At 35.2% G+C, this 16,223-nt stretch overlaps 1 protein-coding gene across 1 annotated transcript in view; it reads left to right on the forward strand.

Annotated features, from left to right (window-relative positions):
• The first annotated feature begins 5,353 nt into the window (after positions 1 to 5,353).
• The window catches only part of LOC128989849 (gamma-aminobutyric acid receptor subunit alpha-2-like), a 36,521-nt gene continuing 25,651 nt past the window's right edge, over positions 5,354 to 16,223 (forward strand). Inside the window, exons 1-2 of the mRNA XM_054411927.1 lie at positions 5,354 to 5,462; positions 9,854 to 10,140. The gene's annotated coding sequence lies outside the window, so the exon portion shown is untranslated. The remainder of the gene's footprint in view (positions 5,463 to 9,853; positions 10,141 to 16,223) is intronic.

Genomic DNA, 16,223 nt, shown 5'->3' on the forward strand with positions numbered 1-16,223 from the left:
GTCGTTTGTAACTGGTTTATTTTCTACTTTACTTACGAAGACATGTTTGGATTACATGTCCGTTTATTAAATAAAAATCGTAGAAACAGTATAGATAAAACACGTATTTAGATTTTATATCTTAGCAATGAAAAATAAACTGTATCAGCAATCTGAGACATACTTTCTTCCATTAGCTTGTCAACAACCTTTATCATGGGTAAGCGATGAGAGTAACTATGATATTTAATAGGTAAAGTCACAAAATCACAAAAATCATAAAATCATAAAAAATAAAATCATAAAATCATCAAAATCATAAAATCACAAGTTGCATTAACTTTTGAACCGTAATTTTTACAAGAACAGGGGGTTGCACTATTTTGTTTTAATTATTAGGACCATAACAGGAGAATTTCAATCAGACCCGGGGGGGTTTTTTTTTTATCGAAAAACCACCTTTTTGCTTGTTAATGGGTTTTTATGGGAAAATAACGTAAGTTACAATAAATTTTGAACCGTAATGTTTACAGCAATGGGGGTTGCACTATGTTGTTAATAATTATAAGGATCATCTCATAGACTAAGCAACACAATAGACTAAGGGAGTATGTTTTATATGCCATCACATACTAATTTCAATCAAAACAAGATTTTTAAAAAAAATCGATTTTTTCTTTATTTTTGAGGTTTTTATGGAAAAATGAAATAAGTTACAATAGTTTTTTAACCGTACAGAAATTGGAGTTCTACCACTTTATTCGAAATTTAAAGGGCTATTTGTAGTGTTTGTGGCCTAAACCATTTTACGTGTAAACAGCCGTTTTTAAGTGTCAATAAAATGAATTAAAGGTATTACTATTAACGGCAATAAGAATATTAGGTATTCTACTTCACAGACAACAATCGAATTATCTGCTGCAATTCTTCACAGTTCGTTTGTTAATTGGTTAAGGATTTTCGTACAGCCCGTTGCATAAATTGCTAGTTACTCAGTTAAACTTACCTTATTTCTCTCGAATCGCCTCATTTTACGTTTAATATAACCGTAGGGACTTCCTAAAATCATTGTTCAAGGATTACAATTTACTATTTCTTCAGTCTAATAAAAATCTATGGGTCTATTTTATATTTCTATGTATATCAACTTTATATTAAATGATTTGTAACAAAAGGGTCCTTCCAAATCCATTTCATAATACTATTTTACAATATACATGTCGATGTTAAGATTTTGTTACATAATAACCTTTTTCGAACAGAAATATATATTCGTTCAGCAGTAATTTTGCATTTCAATTACTATTATGTCGACTTATGTTTTGTGTCATCCTGGTTGTTCAGTATGATGTGTGCATAGCACAAACATGCAAGAACAGAAGACCGAGGACAATATTGCATGCTATGTGACAAGGAGGCTGTTTTATTCAAAACGTATAAATATAGGACATACAAACGATTAAATAGTTTATAAACCATTTAATTCAATAAGTGATCGTGGGCCACTAAGCATAATGATAAAAACGCTCTCCCACATCCAAGTTCTTTGAAGACAACTATTCTACTTAATTCAATCTGTACTATGAAGTTATTTTCCTTTGTGGTCGTCATTTCATTTAAAATTATTTAAAAACATATTAAAAAGACCTGGCTAGAATAACTCCTTAGATCTGACTGGTCTAGAATACCTGAAAAATATTATCTCTAACCAATGACGAGACTTATACAGGGTGAGTTTTAATTGTCCCCCCCCCCCAACTTTTTTCTAAATTTTTTCAAATATCAATTCCAGACCACTTCCAAACATTGTTGGGTAGTAGGTACTTCATTTTGACCAGGTGGTCATTTCCGGCCGCCATCTTGGATCCACCATATTGGATGCAAATTTTTTTTTCAAATGTAAAGGTGGGGTTGTGACCCATTATTTCGAACTAGATATTTACCCTGATTACAATGCTGCAAACCGTTTTTAAAAATCTTGATTCATTCTTAAGTTATGAGGCCTTTTTAAAACTTTATTTTTAGCCCATTTTAACATTGTGCATTTACAAACTAAGACCATAATCTCAAAATAGTGCTAGATAAAGATAAGTATACACTACCAGTTATTGTAAACCTATTTTCACTTATTTATTACTGATGCATTTTTTTGGCCGCCATCTTGGATCCGCCATTTTGAAATGGGATAAATTATTTTAAATATTAAGGGTGTGTTGTGACCCATCATTTCGAACTACTTCTTTAAGCTAAACTCATTGCCGCAATCCATTTTTTGTTATCAAATTTTATCTATGAAACATTGCAATATTTTTGTTAAAAATGTTAATATTTCAAAAACAAAATATGAACATGAAAAATGGATCATGGAATTGAGTTCAGCTTAAAAAATTAATCCGAAATGATGGGTCACAACACCCCTTTTATATTTAAAATAATTTATTACATTTCAAAATGGCGGATCCAAGATGGCGGCCGAAAAAATACATCATTCATAACCAAGTAGAAATAGGTTGGCACTGACTGGTAGTGTATACTTATCTTTATCTAGCACTTTTTTGAGATTATGGTCTTAGTTTGTAAATGCACAATGTTAAAATGGGCTAAAAATAAAGTTTTAAAAAGTCCTCATAACTTTGGTATGAATCAAGATTTTTAAAAAAAGGTTTGCGGCATTGTAATCAGGGTAAAAGTCTAGTTCGAAATAATGGGTCACAACCCCACCTTTACATTTGAAAAAAATATTTTGCATGCAATATGGCGGATCCAAGATGGCGGCCGGAAATGACCACCTTGTCAAAATGAAGTACTTACTACCTAACAATGTTTGGAAGTAGTCTGGGATTGATATTTAAAAAAATTTAGAAAAAAGTTTGGGAGGGACAGTTAAAAATCACCCTGTATGAGGTGGCGATATTTTATCCATTTCCTTTTGTTTTATCATTCGTCCCCGAATATTTTATTTTAAAATAATTATTTTTAGGAGGGGGGCTACATATCACAAAATTGTAGTCAACTACAATTATTTGTTTAGGTTAGGTGTAACTGAAATGTTTAAATGTTGTCTAGAAAACGATACACAAGTTCAAGATGAAATGTATGTAATTTAATTACAGTTCGTCAACTACTAGCATGGACTAATATAAATGGTACCTAACCTCTAAAGTAGCGAGGTCTAAAACATTTAACTAGGTAAAGAACAATGGTTGGTTTGAAATCGTCTTTTTGATATAAGGAATCCTTGGAGTCTAGCCGTGCTTACTCATAAATTAATTTAAAAATCCAAATATTTATTTGTGTAACTAGAGGCAAAGTGGCACATTATACAGTACACATTATATTTGTCATGCAGTTACTATAAATCATATAAATAATTAGTCTTTCAAACACTCTACAGCACGTTTTTAGGTCAGGTTAAATCCAAACATTGAACTAATGGGAAACGCTCCACCAGCTGATCGTAGTCCTATTATCTTTAAGTGTTGCCAACTTATTTTCAAACGTACACGGATTACGTGCATAATAAAAGCACGCTGGTTTGTGTTGTTTGGTTGTAATACTGGTGAGCGGCAAAAAAAAAACTGTGCGACAAAGTAAAAGGTGCGCGGCAAGAGTAAGTAAATGCAGCAATTAGCAGTTTTCTGTACTATAATAAGTGCAAGGAAGCCCACTTTGTCGGGTGACTGTAGGAAACACAATTTCTTATCTCTTTAAATATCTAGGGGCCCTAGATATTTAAAGTATTAAAGTATTAACTGTCCTCATCTACCTGAGGAATCCGTTATGGAAATTTCAGTATCTCTGCCCCTCTTAAAAACACCCTTATAATCCTTTCTAACTGTTGTGGCATTTTCAGAGTGGATTATGGTCATACAACTTCGTGTCATTTTTAGTTCATCAAAATAACACTTCTCAGCCCATTGTAAAATCCGAAGCTTGTTTTTTATGTGTGGCTCATGTTGGTGACACTGAGCTCTAGTGTCGTCAACATTTGTTTCTCTTGATAGTTTTATGCTTTGTAATTTACATTTTAATCAGCTGATCAAAAAAGGATGACTTCTACTAAGGGAGTATGTTTACTCTATGTTACTATGTAACCTTAGCCGAAGATATTTGCCAGCTGTTGAGTTGACAGATTATTGGTAATACAATATTGTAAGTAGTGTTTATTGGCTCGGCTGTCTGTCTCTTCTAGACACTAGGGTCTAGTGTTGCCAACGTGGTATCTATGTGACGATGTATATTACCACTACATGCCAAACATAAGGATTTACATCGTGGCATACTAATGTTAGTGGAGCACATACAATAGTGTTCGTAGTATTTGCTAAATAATTGAGATGGTTATACGTAGTGAGGATAAAGTTATAGCATATCGCTTACCTACAATAGCTACTGACTCGATGTAGTCTAGTCTAGTATTGTATTGCATTGTATTGTATTGTATTGTGTTGTATTGTATTGTAATTGCTAATGTCGTGCTACAGTACTATCAGTACTTCTTGAATATGTGAGATGGATTTTACACAACTCTAGTTTTACACTGATAGTTACGTTCTGGGATTAGAATACATTCTATATGTAACACTAATAGGTAACATTAAATAGTTCTCTATTTGTGTCGTTTGACTGACTAGACCTACCCACGTTCCATGGTAAAAACTGAAATGATTTATTGTTTCTTGCCAGCCCATGATGAATTTACTTTTTTACTAGCTGAGAATAACAATTCCAGATGAGATGTTGCTATTTCAATTAAATAAAATTTGTTACCTTTGACTATTAATACACCTTCAGTACCAGTATTCAATGATTTAACCATTTTAAAAAAACTATATTAATGCAAAGCCTATACGCATTTGGAGTGTTTTGAACATTCAATCGTATCTTAAAGCTATTCATTTAGTAATTAACTACGTTATTTCTTTAATTTGGTCAGTAGAATTGCTTTTCCCGACAGTCACATATCTAAAATATAATTGAGGTTTCTGCAAACAATCTAATCAGAAAATGGACCAAGCCTTGATCATTATACTATTTTTCACTAAACTCTTTCGTGGTATCGTTTTACATCACTTCAGCCTAGGACTAAAGGTTGCGGTATTATCACTTAGATAAACTTGATTGGTGATTGGCGGGATTTGAACCCGCTACCTTGGTTACTGAAGTCCCACAATTTACTAAACCTGCTCACTCCCCATTTAAGACTGCTTATACATGTATCCCGCTAAAGAAATAGCATTGACTATTAGCTAATCTTAGCAACAAGGCGTCTCACTCCATATTATTATCTGATTCCCCATTGATATATGGGTTAAATACGCGTAGTTACGTCCCCCAATGATGGTAATATAGCAAAATGGTAAAACAGTAAAAAGGTAAAATAGTAAAATAGTAAATTGGTAATATAGTAATTCCTTATTGCAGATTCACAGTGCGGGGCGGATGAGGCCACTTATTTTATTGCTGACTCTACAATGGTTGGGGTAAGTGCCCCCCCCCCTCCCCCTACTCATTAGCTTACATGTCTTTGCATCCACCCTTAGTTAACATGTAGGCCGTAATGTAGATGTGTTGTCCTTTACATTTATGTCAAGTTAAGCTGGAAGTTGTTAAGGATGTCATACAGGGTAGATAATGGACTGAACTGTGTCACTTATTGATATATCAGAAACTATAAGATTTAGAGAAAGAATTAAAAGGAGGACTTCAACTATTAGCCATATATGGCAATAAAATATAATTCTACTTTTTCAAAAATAACCACACCTTTATTTAATTATATTTTTTAATTATATTCCTTATGGAAATTATATGACTTCTACAATGAAAATTGAATTTGAACACGTTTTTACGACTTTATTCTGTATTGTTACTTGTTTCAGAGTTGCTGTACAGATTCTGTATCCTGTAGCTGCTAATTGAGCTAGGAGAGGAAATGCAAAGCATAAACCAGTTTTTAAATTGCATCTACATTTTAAAAGATTATAGGAATATTCGATTGCTAACTTATTTTAAATACACTGCAAAATAGAACGAGTGAATATCGATAAAAATATACACTTTTAATCTCGTGATCAAGTTGACACATAAGAGACTTAGTTTTTTTTTTAACATTGACATATTTCAAATACTTTTACTGGTCATGATTGTTTCAGTTTAACTAGCAGCCAACAAGCCAAAAACATAGATAAAACTAACAAATATACTATTATAAACAATTTAATTCAAAATGATAATGCCGGGTCTTGCCTGTTAATTTGTTAAGACATTTATAGGAACAGAACCTAACTATGACATAGGATCTGAAAATGGGGCGTATGAAAAACTAAGATAATTATAGAATAAAACCTTCCCTGATTGCTAACTGATTCTGAATTACAAAGTACCGGTAATTAAAATGAAAATTAGATTAGTTTATGAATTTTAAAGATATAACATTTTGTGTGGCGTTATGTACTTATAGCTTAGAGTTAGTAAATCAATGACAAAGTGACAATAATTGTTATACAGCAACAAGTATTTATAAATATGTCACAATGGCGACACGTTTCGACCAGTGTCGCCGGTCATCATCAGGCCCAGTCTCCGATTGTAAAACAAATGCCTAATCTATTTGTATATTTGTTCGAATTACTCTGTGGTTTTTTCCGTAAACAATTTAAGGTAAAATGTCAATAAGTTGTAAAATTCACCTTTTGAAGATACTTTATTCAACTTAAGGTCATAATATCCTAGTTATGAATGAAATGCAGTGAAGCAACGAATGAAGTGCAAAGCGTCTACCAAAATACTCTACATGCCTCAACTTTACACAGCAAGGTCAAACGTATTTGAGGAACAACTTTTTATATGCCTTAGGTATTGAAAAGTGTTCTATGTGAAAATTGATCATAGTGTCGAAATCAACATCAACTTAATACTTTCTATGAACGAGTATAAGGAAGATAAGAAATGGTAAACTAGTTTAACAGTTGTTTACTTTTGTTTTTGACATTTTTCATCTAACTTCCTAATGCACAAGATAATGCCATAAAAATAAAATATTATTTTAATTTATTTGAATCTAAAATCAATTTGCATTGTTCGATAGCCAAACTGTAATCAACATTTCAACAAATAAGTATCTGCAATCTATTTCCATCCCACCATTTTACACACGTGTTGTATTCCTGTTTGCAAAATGTCCCCTGGAAAACCTATTTAGGAGAGCGGCCTTTGAGCATTCGTTTTAAATGTGATTTGGAATCGGCGCCTTTGACAGACAGGTTAGGTGATGCAAAAATAAACATAGTTTCGAGCTGGGTGATTTGAAGTATTCGTAATATATGTCAATAAACATTTCAACATGAACAAGCTTTGGGGTTTTTTTATAACATTCATAATTGTTCTTGAAATAAACCTCTAAGTATGCTATTGTTTTATAGTAAAATTGATGAGGGACAGATGTTTTAAAATACAATGTTTAATGGTACAAAAATTATTAAAACTAAGGCTACAAAATTCTTCAGGGGGCGGGGATTCGTGTAGACTGTGAATCAAAAGATTTCTTTTAGGCCTTATATAACATTCAATAAGTAAATTGTAAATTAAATAATAATTTGGAAACAATAATTTAGTAAAATTTTGATTCTGATTATTTTTTCTTTCCTTTGGTTGGTGTTGAAATGTAGGTAGGTATAGTACCAAAATGGATGCTGATGGTGTCTAGTCTTAGTAAATAATAAAATGGAATTTCCTCACCAATCTTCAATACTGTGGGCAATTTGTCTTCAGGATAGTGTAAGTTAATTCTTCTTTCTTCAATTAATTTCAATATTAGACAACACTTTGTTAAATTATTTCTCAATTTAATTTAGCACAGCTATATAATTGCTGTTGATCTGTTCTTGATGGAAACCTTTTCTTCACTGTTCATTGTTGTCAATCATTTCTTCAGTTATATGGGGTTCACATATTTAAAACATGTGTTGAAATGTGTTTGTAATCTTGAACCTAGATGCATGGTATTTAATTGTAGAAGTTGTTTGGAATAATGATTTTGATAAGCCAATGATTTTGATTACCGGTATAAATTATAGATATGTCGAGACAATATGGTTTTACTAATATTAACACATGTTATTTGGGGATGTCTAGGTAAATACATTTTTACATTATTTTCACAAGATAAACATGAATAAATATTAAAAATATAAACAAGATTTAGTTTGGAATTTAATTAATGACTATATTTACAAACATTGGTTTTTCAGTCATTACATTCTGTTGTTGATTGAATAGTTTATGGATAACTTAAGTTAGTTTCATTTATTAAACAACAATAAGAACTTAAACAGGCTATTAATATATTCTATGGATACGAATTTTACATTATTTAACACTAATAAAAACGTAACCATAGATCAATTCGGTGTTTACATGGGTTGCGGGTGTTTACACCGAACTACAATTGCTAGATATCGATATTCAACCCGATAATATATCGCAGGTTCTCTGCGGAACTGTACGCCTATTTAAATTAGGGTGTTTTAAGTTAAGAACTAGACATATTTTTCAGGTTTAAAATCATGGATGTGTTATAGGATAGTTCGTGACTAAAATAAAAAACAATAAACAAAAAATAAAACATTATTCGTGTGACAATGAAACTGATCGTGTTAATACTTGTCCTGTATTGTTGTTGAACGCAGAAACACGAAAATATAATTATGAGCCGATCGGTAACATCTCCCTCTGATATTTTATTTTCAACTTAATTTCAATTGTATCTCGAAAAGAACACACTGAAAAACTATCAACGAAGACTAGGAATTATGATTAAAATTAAAATATTTTGATAATTTTTGTTTTGGTGAGTCATATATTTGCATTTTAATATTCTTACATTGACTTTTTAGGTAACTGTAGATATCGTAGAAAATCCCATTTTGAATCTAGATTATCTATCTAAGTTGTAATCTATCTATAATCTATTATCTTTATCTATTATATATTATCTATCTATCTATCTATATCCATTATCTATCTATATAATAAGTTATCTATCCATCTATCTAATTTTAATCACAATCTTTTTTTCTTTAATATACCTAATGTCAACTATCATCTTACTCTATTATCGTTGTAGAAATCTTTAATTTGAACTTGTAAATGTGTAAACCACTTTGTTAGACGATTTTGATATCAAAACATTGAAAACAGAGGAAATATTTTATGTACTGTATCATAAAATCTTCGAAAAGCATAGTAGACCTACTGGTATTACCGTAGTAGTTTATCGAGGGTATTACCTTAACGCCTTTAACACGACGTAGTTGGTATTCTAAAAGCGGAACTCTGTTGAGCTAATTCAATAACTTAAAGTAATCAGTCTTAAGACAAGTCTCATTTTTCGCTCCCAACTTATTTCTGAATTATTTCACGGAGGGTAATTGTTGCTTGATATTAAAATTAGTCAGTTTTTTGCAGATTATTACTTTTTTTTATCTGTATAAGTAGTTTGCAGACACCCGGTAGTGAATGTGAAGATACTCTTAGCATACCCAAGCCATGTAATAATATGCGTTTTGGATGGTTGGAAGTTTTAAACTAAAAAAAACACACGAAACGCAACATTTAACAATTGTCGACAATTCGCTGGCCATACGGCACCTGTGGAAGGCTATATACATCGCAGTTACGTCGATGACCTCAAGATGTGTTTTTTTATCATCCAAATTACAAAAACTGACCCTACATCTACTTAGGACTAGCCCGGGTCTTAAACCAAAGGCCAATCCTTAAGAACCAGGTAATATTAAAAAATATAGTAAAATGACTAGAAGGTATTTTACCAAATTATAATGAGGTAATGTAAAGTAATTCTCGTCAACAGGAACGAAGCAGTTTCCAGCTTTGACGCGTCTCGTCTAGTGATCCAACACGTGTACCGAGGCAATGACTCCGAGGCCGCAGTCTGGACCAACAGTCGCCTCCAGAACCTTCTGATGACCCAGAGGCCTACGGGCCGCGAGGGCGAAGCCCCCAGGATCGACCGAGGCACAACCGTCTACCGCAGAATACTCTGACATGCCGATAGCGACTTCTCCAGAAATATCTCCCACCTTCTGGAGAATCTGCTGAAGAACTACGAGCGTTCTGAACTGCCAAATCATGGGAAAGGTATAGTTTACTTTTACCCTTACCTGACCGTTTAGGGTGTTTTATTCCTCCAGGTTCTAACACGGAATATTTCGACATAATTTTAGGCTAAGTCTAGTTGAGGGGGTGCACTATTAAATGCCTCAAGGCTCTAGCCCGGAATCTTTTCCACGTCAGGCCTACTTCAGGCTAAGTCTACTTGAGGGGGTCACGGCATTATCACTTGGATAAAATCCATTGGTGTATGGCGGGATTTGAAACCGAGACCTCAGGGACCAAAGTCCCGCGCTCTTCCATTAGACTACGCTCCCCGTAAAAGGAATTTTAGGAGGATATATTTGACATAATTTGGAAGTCAACTTTGAACTACTCTTAGGATTCCAACTAACCAGCCTTGTTGGCACGGTACATCGAAGTAAATATAATATATTTACTTCGATGGTACGGTAGTCCGTTATATAACGTCTTTATTCATTTGTCATACGACATTATAAAATTGAGCATTGGTCATAATTAGCCATTGACACTTCAAAAACGTAAAATTACTCTAAAATAACCATAAATATTTACACATATCTTGATGGAATAAGAGAACCCATTTTTAAATTTCTTCTAATCTATTAATTTTACAGTGTAGACAACAGTCCATAATGGAATAAAAGCTCGATTCTATTTCCACAATATTCTTCTTCATTTAATGATTTATGAGAAAGTGAAAAGTATATAAATGGTGTTGATGTATGGTGATTGAAAAACATTAACGTACTTCTAACATACAAACAAAACCTTATGGTCCACTATACACATCCTGATATTTCAATAACGTATCTCTATAAGCTTAGGATCCCCAAGTTCGATAAAGCTCTGCCGAAACAAGGGCAAAAGTTTGGAGAGTAAAGTCCATTTTGTGGTGAAGGCTTCAGAGTTTGCAGTTTTGGATTTCACTGCCAACGCGCGCTAAACTTGGCCGTAATGACATACAACACACATTACACAATTGCGTCTTAGAGGAGTCGTGTTTACATTGAACACGTCTGAATGGACAAATAAATATTCCAAGTGTAAAAAGTAACAACAAAGCTACAAAAATATTGTTATTTAAGGTAATTATTGCAAATATTTTCCATCACGATTAGGAAAATATGTTGTAATCGTCGGAAGATTTTCACTACATTTCGTGGTCTGATAATAAATACCGTCCTCAGGTGAAAAAGTAAATCCCTGGTACTAAAACATAACAAACCTCAGTTACTACTAATTACTATTTTTCAAGGTTTTTAGTTTCAATACTATACAGTTATCTGTGTGGCTTTTTCCCATTGTGACTTTCCATCTTCGGCCTGGTTTGTGTAAAAATCTTGAGGTACTAAATCACCTGATGACGGTAGATCACAAGATCCCGAAACGTCGTGAATACGAAAAGGAAGCAGTGTCTTTCACTTATCTTGTTGTGCAAGCATATTTCTTTAAAGCCTTTTTTCTCAGCTCGTGTGCATCGCAGGGAAAATCTACGCATACTGTTAGAAAGATATTTTTAAGTAGATTTGCATATGTTTATAATTTTAAATAAGCTCAAAAATAAAAACGAAAATTTTATTTTAAAATTAAATAAATTAACAAAGGCTTTATGTGTTGCCATGCTTGTGACGAAATAACAACTAAATATAAACAGAAAATCAAACCTGTTTTATTTACAACGTGGGGTGAAAATAGGGAAGTTTGACATTACATATTTTTGGCGACCTCTATAACTCCGCGCCAAAGCTGGTGGCGGCTGAGGGATTAAGTCAACCCATTGAAGAGTAGATTTAGTCAATGGTCAAACTGAAACAATTGGGCATTCAGATTTTCATTTCTCTATGTTCTAGTCCACGGGATAGTTTTCCACATTACTTCAGATCAAGTCTAGATGGGGTCAGGGTACCATAAAATCCATTGGTGATTGGCGGGATTTGAACCCGGGACCTCGGGAACCGAAGTCCCGCGCTCTACCACTAGATTAGCTCGCTCCCTCGAATGGGGGAGTTTGGGCTGTTAGAGTTTGGCCTGGGCGACCACGCGGACCCTAGCTCTCCCAGAGGGGAGGTAATTGCCCGGTGTTGGAACCGGCACTTCAGGTAGACCACAAGCTATGGACGACTGGACAAGCCAGCCTCTTTGGGTTTACCCAAAGTGAGAGTACCCAGTGACATTCCCTCCATTCAGGGTGGTGGGGGTGTTCAGCTCTGCTAGTGTTGATTAAGTTCATAGATCTTTCACCTGCCTGTAGCTTGTGGTTGTGACTGAGTCCTACCTGTCGTGTACGACTGACATTTTGTGAGGCATATCCTCGACTTTGGAAGTAGCCTCGTCCTGGGAGGTGAAATACCTAGCCCCCAGAGGGGAGGTAAATGCTCCGTGTTGGTATCGGCATTTTCAAGTTGGCCACAGACATGGTCGACTGGGCATCGGGTCCCAGTGACATTCCTTTATCCAGGATGGAGGGGTGTTTAGCTCTAGGAGAGATGGAAGTACATCATAATCTCTAACCTACCTGTGTCTGTGGTTCTTTGGGCTTCGGCCTGCTTGTTGTGTGCGACCAGCATTCAGTGGGCAAATCCTCGACTTTGGAAGTAACCTTTCCTGGAGGTGAAAACGGGCAAGTACCCGCAGCTCACGGGGACACTCAAGGGCAACGTAACTTTCCGCAGTGTGAGGGCAACGGTTTGTAGGTACTTATGCAAACCTATCCCTGTCTCTGAGCACGGACGGTATGGTTATCTTGAGTGTGGGGGGTTCTTCCCGGAACCTCAATTGAGTCAAGGGTGTCGCCACCTCTGGTGGATAGGTTCATCCGGGTGGGTCCCACTTCTATACCTCCCTCCTTTTGGGAAACCCTGATGGCCTGGCAGTGATGTTGGGTCTGACGGGCAAACGAAGTAGATCGGGTGCTGGGTCCGAGCCCGCCAGGGGTATCTGGGGATCTATCGCTCTGGATATCTCTGGTTCCCAGCAATGGGTCAGGCCTCGATCGGGCAGCGGTGTAAATGGGAGGTTGGGGTTCCCCCCGTCAGCGTGCTGATGGTCCCCTTCCTCCTGGCTATTGATGGCGGGTTCTGCCTGTCAGGGATTAGATAGGTCCCGAGTGTTGCTTGCACTAAATGCGTCGGGGCGCTCTACTATGGACCTCTAGGTTCCGACCTAGTGGAACCCAGGTGGAGTGACGCTTAAACAAGCAGCCGGAATCCCTGGTTAGGATTGAGGGGCAACCCTCTTTCCGAAGGGTCTGCTTCGGCAGCCGGCGAGCCTGATGACCTTAAGTCATCCGCCCATGATGTGCTAAAGGTTGATGCGTAAGCTTCGGCCTACATCATGGGGCCCGGGTATGTCCTGAAGGATAGGTACCGGGTAAGCAGTCAGGGGGCTTCGGCTCTCATGACAACAAATGTAAATGTAAATGTTTAAATGTTAGAGCAACATTAAGGTCCCGGTAAATTGTCATGAAATCAATATTTAAAATATTTTAACTAAAAATATTGTATAATAGTATTGTATAATATTTAATATTTACTACTTATAGTTTATTTAGTTATCTGTATATTCACGAAACTGTACTAATATCCTCTCTGATATCAAGCCATGCCATGTCATCGTAAAGACATCATAATAACAAATAAGATGCCGTCATATGTCACCTATTGACTCGTGGCTTCACTTTGATGTTGGATCTCAATTTTCGAGGTAAACGTATCCTTTTCATAACCAAACAGAAAAAGTACAACTATCCTCCTTAATGTTCACCGGCTAAAATATTTGAATATTTCAAAATAAAAATTATTGAACATTTCATAAAACAATAACTTTATAATGTTTGAATCTAAAGAATTATTTAGATACATTTTTACATTTTATTCCATTGTTTATGGTCTTAGAACAATGTCATTTACAGTCATAAAACTTATTGTTTTTTCTGCCACTGCATGATCACATTGCCACACCTGTAAACAGAAGGCAAAATAGCTCATTTACGCTCTAGAGCAGGAATTCCCACTCAATAAATCCGCTCATTTCACTGTTGTCGTGTCTACTCTAACTACAGCCGCGGATCCGGTACGTTTGTTAAAAACTGTTTTTTATTTGTTTTTGTTGTAGTTTTGAATATCGGTTATAAATAAACATTATGTTGAATGTGATAACAAATACTGTGTATTTACAGGCAACTAGCTGTAACCCGCGGGCTTTGCCCCGTTTAACTTCTTAATTTTCAAGATGATCTCGTTCGCATGGCTCAATCACGTCCTGGTTGAAGTTCGTTCGCTACGCTCACTCACCTTTAGGTTGGAGCTCGTTCGCCGCGCTCACTTGCCTTCAGGTTAGCTCGTTCGCTACGCTCACTTGCCTTCAGGTTAGCTCGTTCACTACGCTAACTCGCCTCCAGGTTGAAGTTCGTTCGCTATGCTCACTCACCTTTTGGTTGCAAATTAGCTGTTGTCATAAATGTAAAAGAAATAATAGTGCTGCACCCTGTTGGTAATCCTTGTAACTTTAATGCTATTGAACATCATAGAACAGAACCAACTTGTTTAATTGAAACAACTGTTAAGATTCATTAATTCCATTTCTCATAAGGTTAACATGGGAAACTTCAGAGCCACTGGGGCGGAGCCGATTGGACGGATCACGAAATTGATGGTGTATAAACCTATTCCATGAAATTCTACACGTATGTACCAAGTTTCGTGGCAATCGGTTCAGCGGTGTCTGAGTTTATCACTCCTAAATATATATATATATACAAACATCCTCTTTTATACTTATAGATTTCCAGATAATTGCATTATTTTGTTACATAATACTTGTTTATTGTTTACACTTGAATAATTTACAATTCATTTGTTTACTTTTCAACAAAATATTTAGATTATTCTGTCACACAGACTATTGAACTAAAGGAGGTACAACTGTAGTACTGGTTTTATTTCAAGTCAATGCAGTGGTCGTGTAATTTTGTTAAAGGTACTCTTCTGAGTTTTTGTCCCGTTACGAATAGCGAGTGAAGAAACCAGATAATTACATTTATTTTATGACAACAATACAAAAAATATAAATTTAAAAGCAAAACAACATTACCCTAGCTGATAAAATGAGAGATAAAGTAGATGTAGACTAAAATACAAGTACTTCCCATATATTTACAATGTCAAATACTGCGTGCAAGTTAAAAATAGTTGTTAGCAATCAAGAAATTACAACGTCGCGTCGCACCATGATTGTTGTATTTTTATTAGTGTTGTTGGTCAACTGGGGAAAATGAGTCGGCAGAAGTTTTAATGATCTGAAAGTGAAGGTAGTAAAACAAAGAACAAAATAAAGCTTTCAAGCGATCCGTAACGCCTCATGGGGAATCATGAAAATACCCCGTTAGTTATGGTGTAAGAAGATGAGCACGTATCATAGAACGATCCTCGGGGACAAAGTATTGAATCACGTACACTTTTCCTATAATTCGACTAAGTTTGTCACCTTAGACAGATTATGTGTCGGAATCTATTTATATAATTTTCAAACTTATAGAAGAGTATTAGGAATGAATCCCGAAAGTATATGTTTATGACAATGTATAAACAAGAATATCCTATACAGTAGTACACTTTACACTGGCTGAGTAGTTGAGGGGTCTTTGTTCGCCTGGTGTTCAAACTGTCACTGTCACCGCCGGTTCGATTAAGTCTTCATCAGTTGCAGCCATATTGGATTTTATTCCCATAAGAGCAATGTTTAATTTGACAGAACATCATTTGAAGCAGCATGTTGGTGTTATTTATAAAGAAGTTTTGAAAATGTATAATTAGGTTTATAACTTGGTATACTAGGAAATCAGGAATCATTGTTTTATCACAAGAGGTTTTTTTTTTGAAATTCTGATACAATGTTAACATTGCTTTTATGTGACTCTAAAATCCAATATCGCTAACACTGATGAAGTCTCTTTGAGGGTCCCAAAAAACGTTCCTTAGTTGCGCCCAAGTCCAAGCCAGGTAGGGGTGAGTTGCCGGCAGAAGGAATGTCCTGGTTTACATGACGTCATCCTAACCTATCCTAAACTAACCTAACTTAACCTAACC

This window comes from Macrosteles quadrilineatus, unplaced genomic scaffold, assembly GCF_028750875.1.
Source record: "Macrosteles quadrilineatus isolate MER2022 unplaced genomic scaffold, UCM_ALF_1.0 Scaffold_3__2_contigs__length_128488019, whole genome shotgun sequence".
Taxonomy (NCBI): Eukaryota; Metazoa; Arthropoda; class Insecta; order Hemiptera; family Cicadellidae; genus Macrosteles; species Macrosteles quadrilineatus.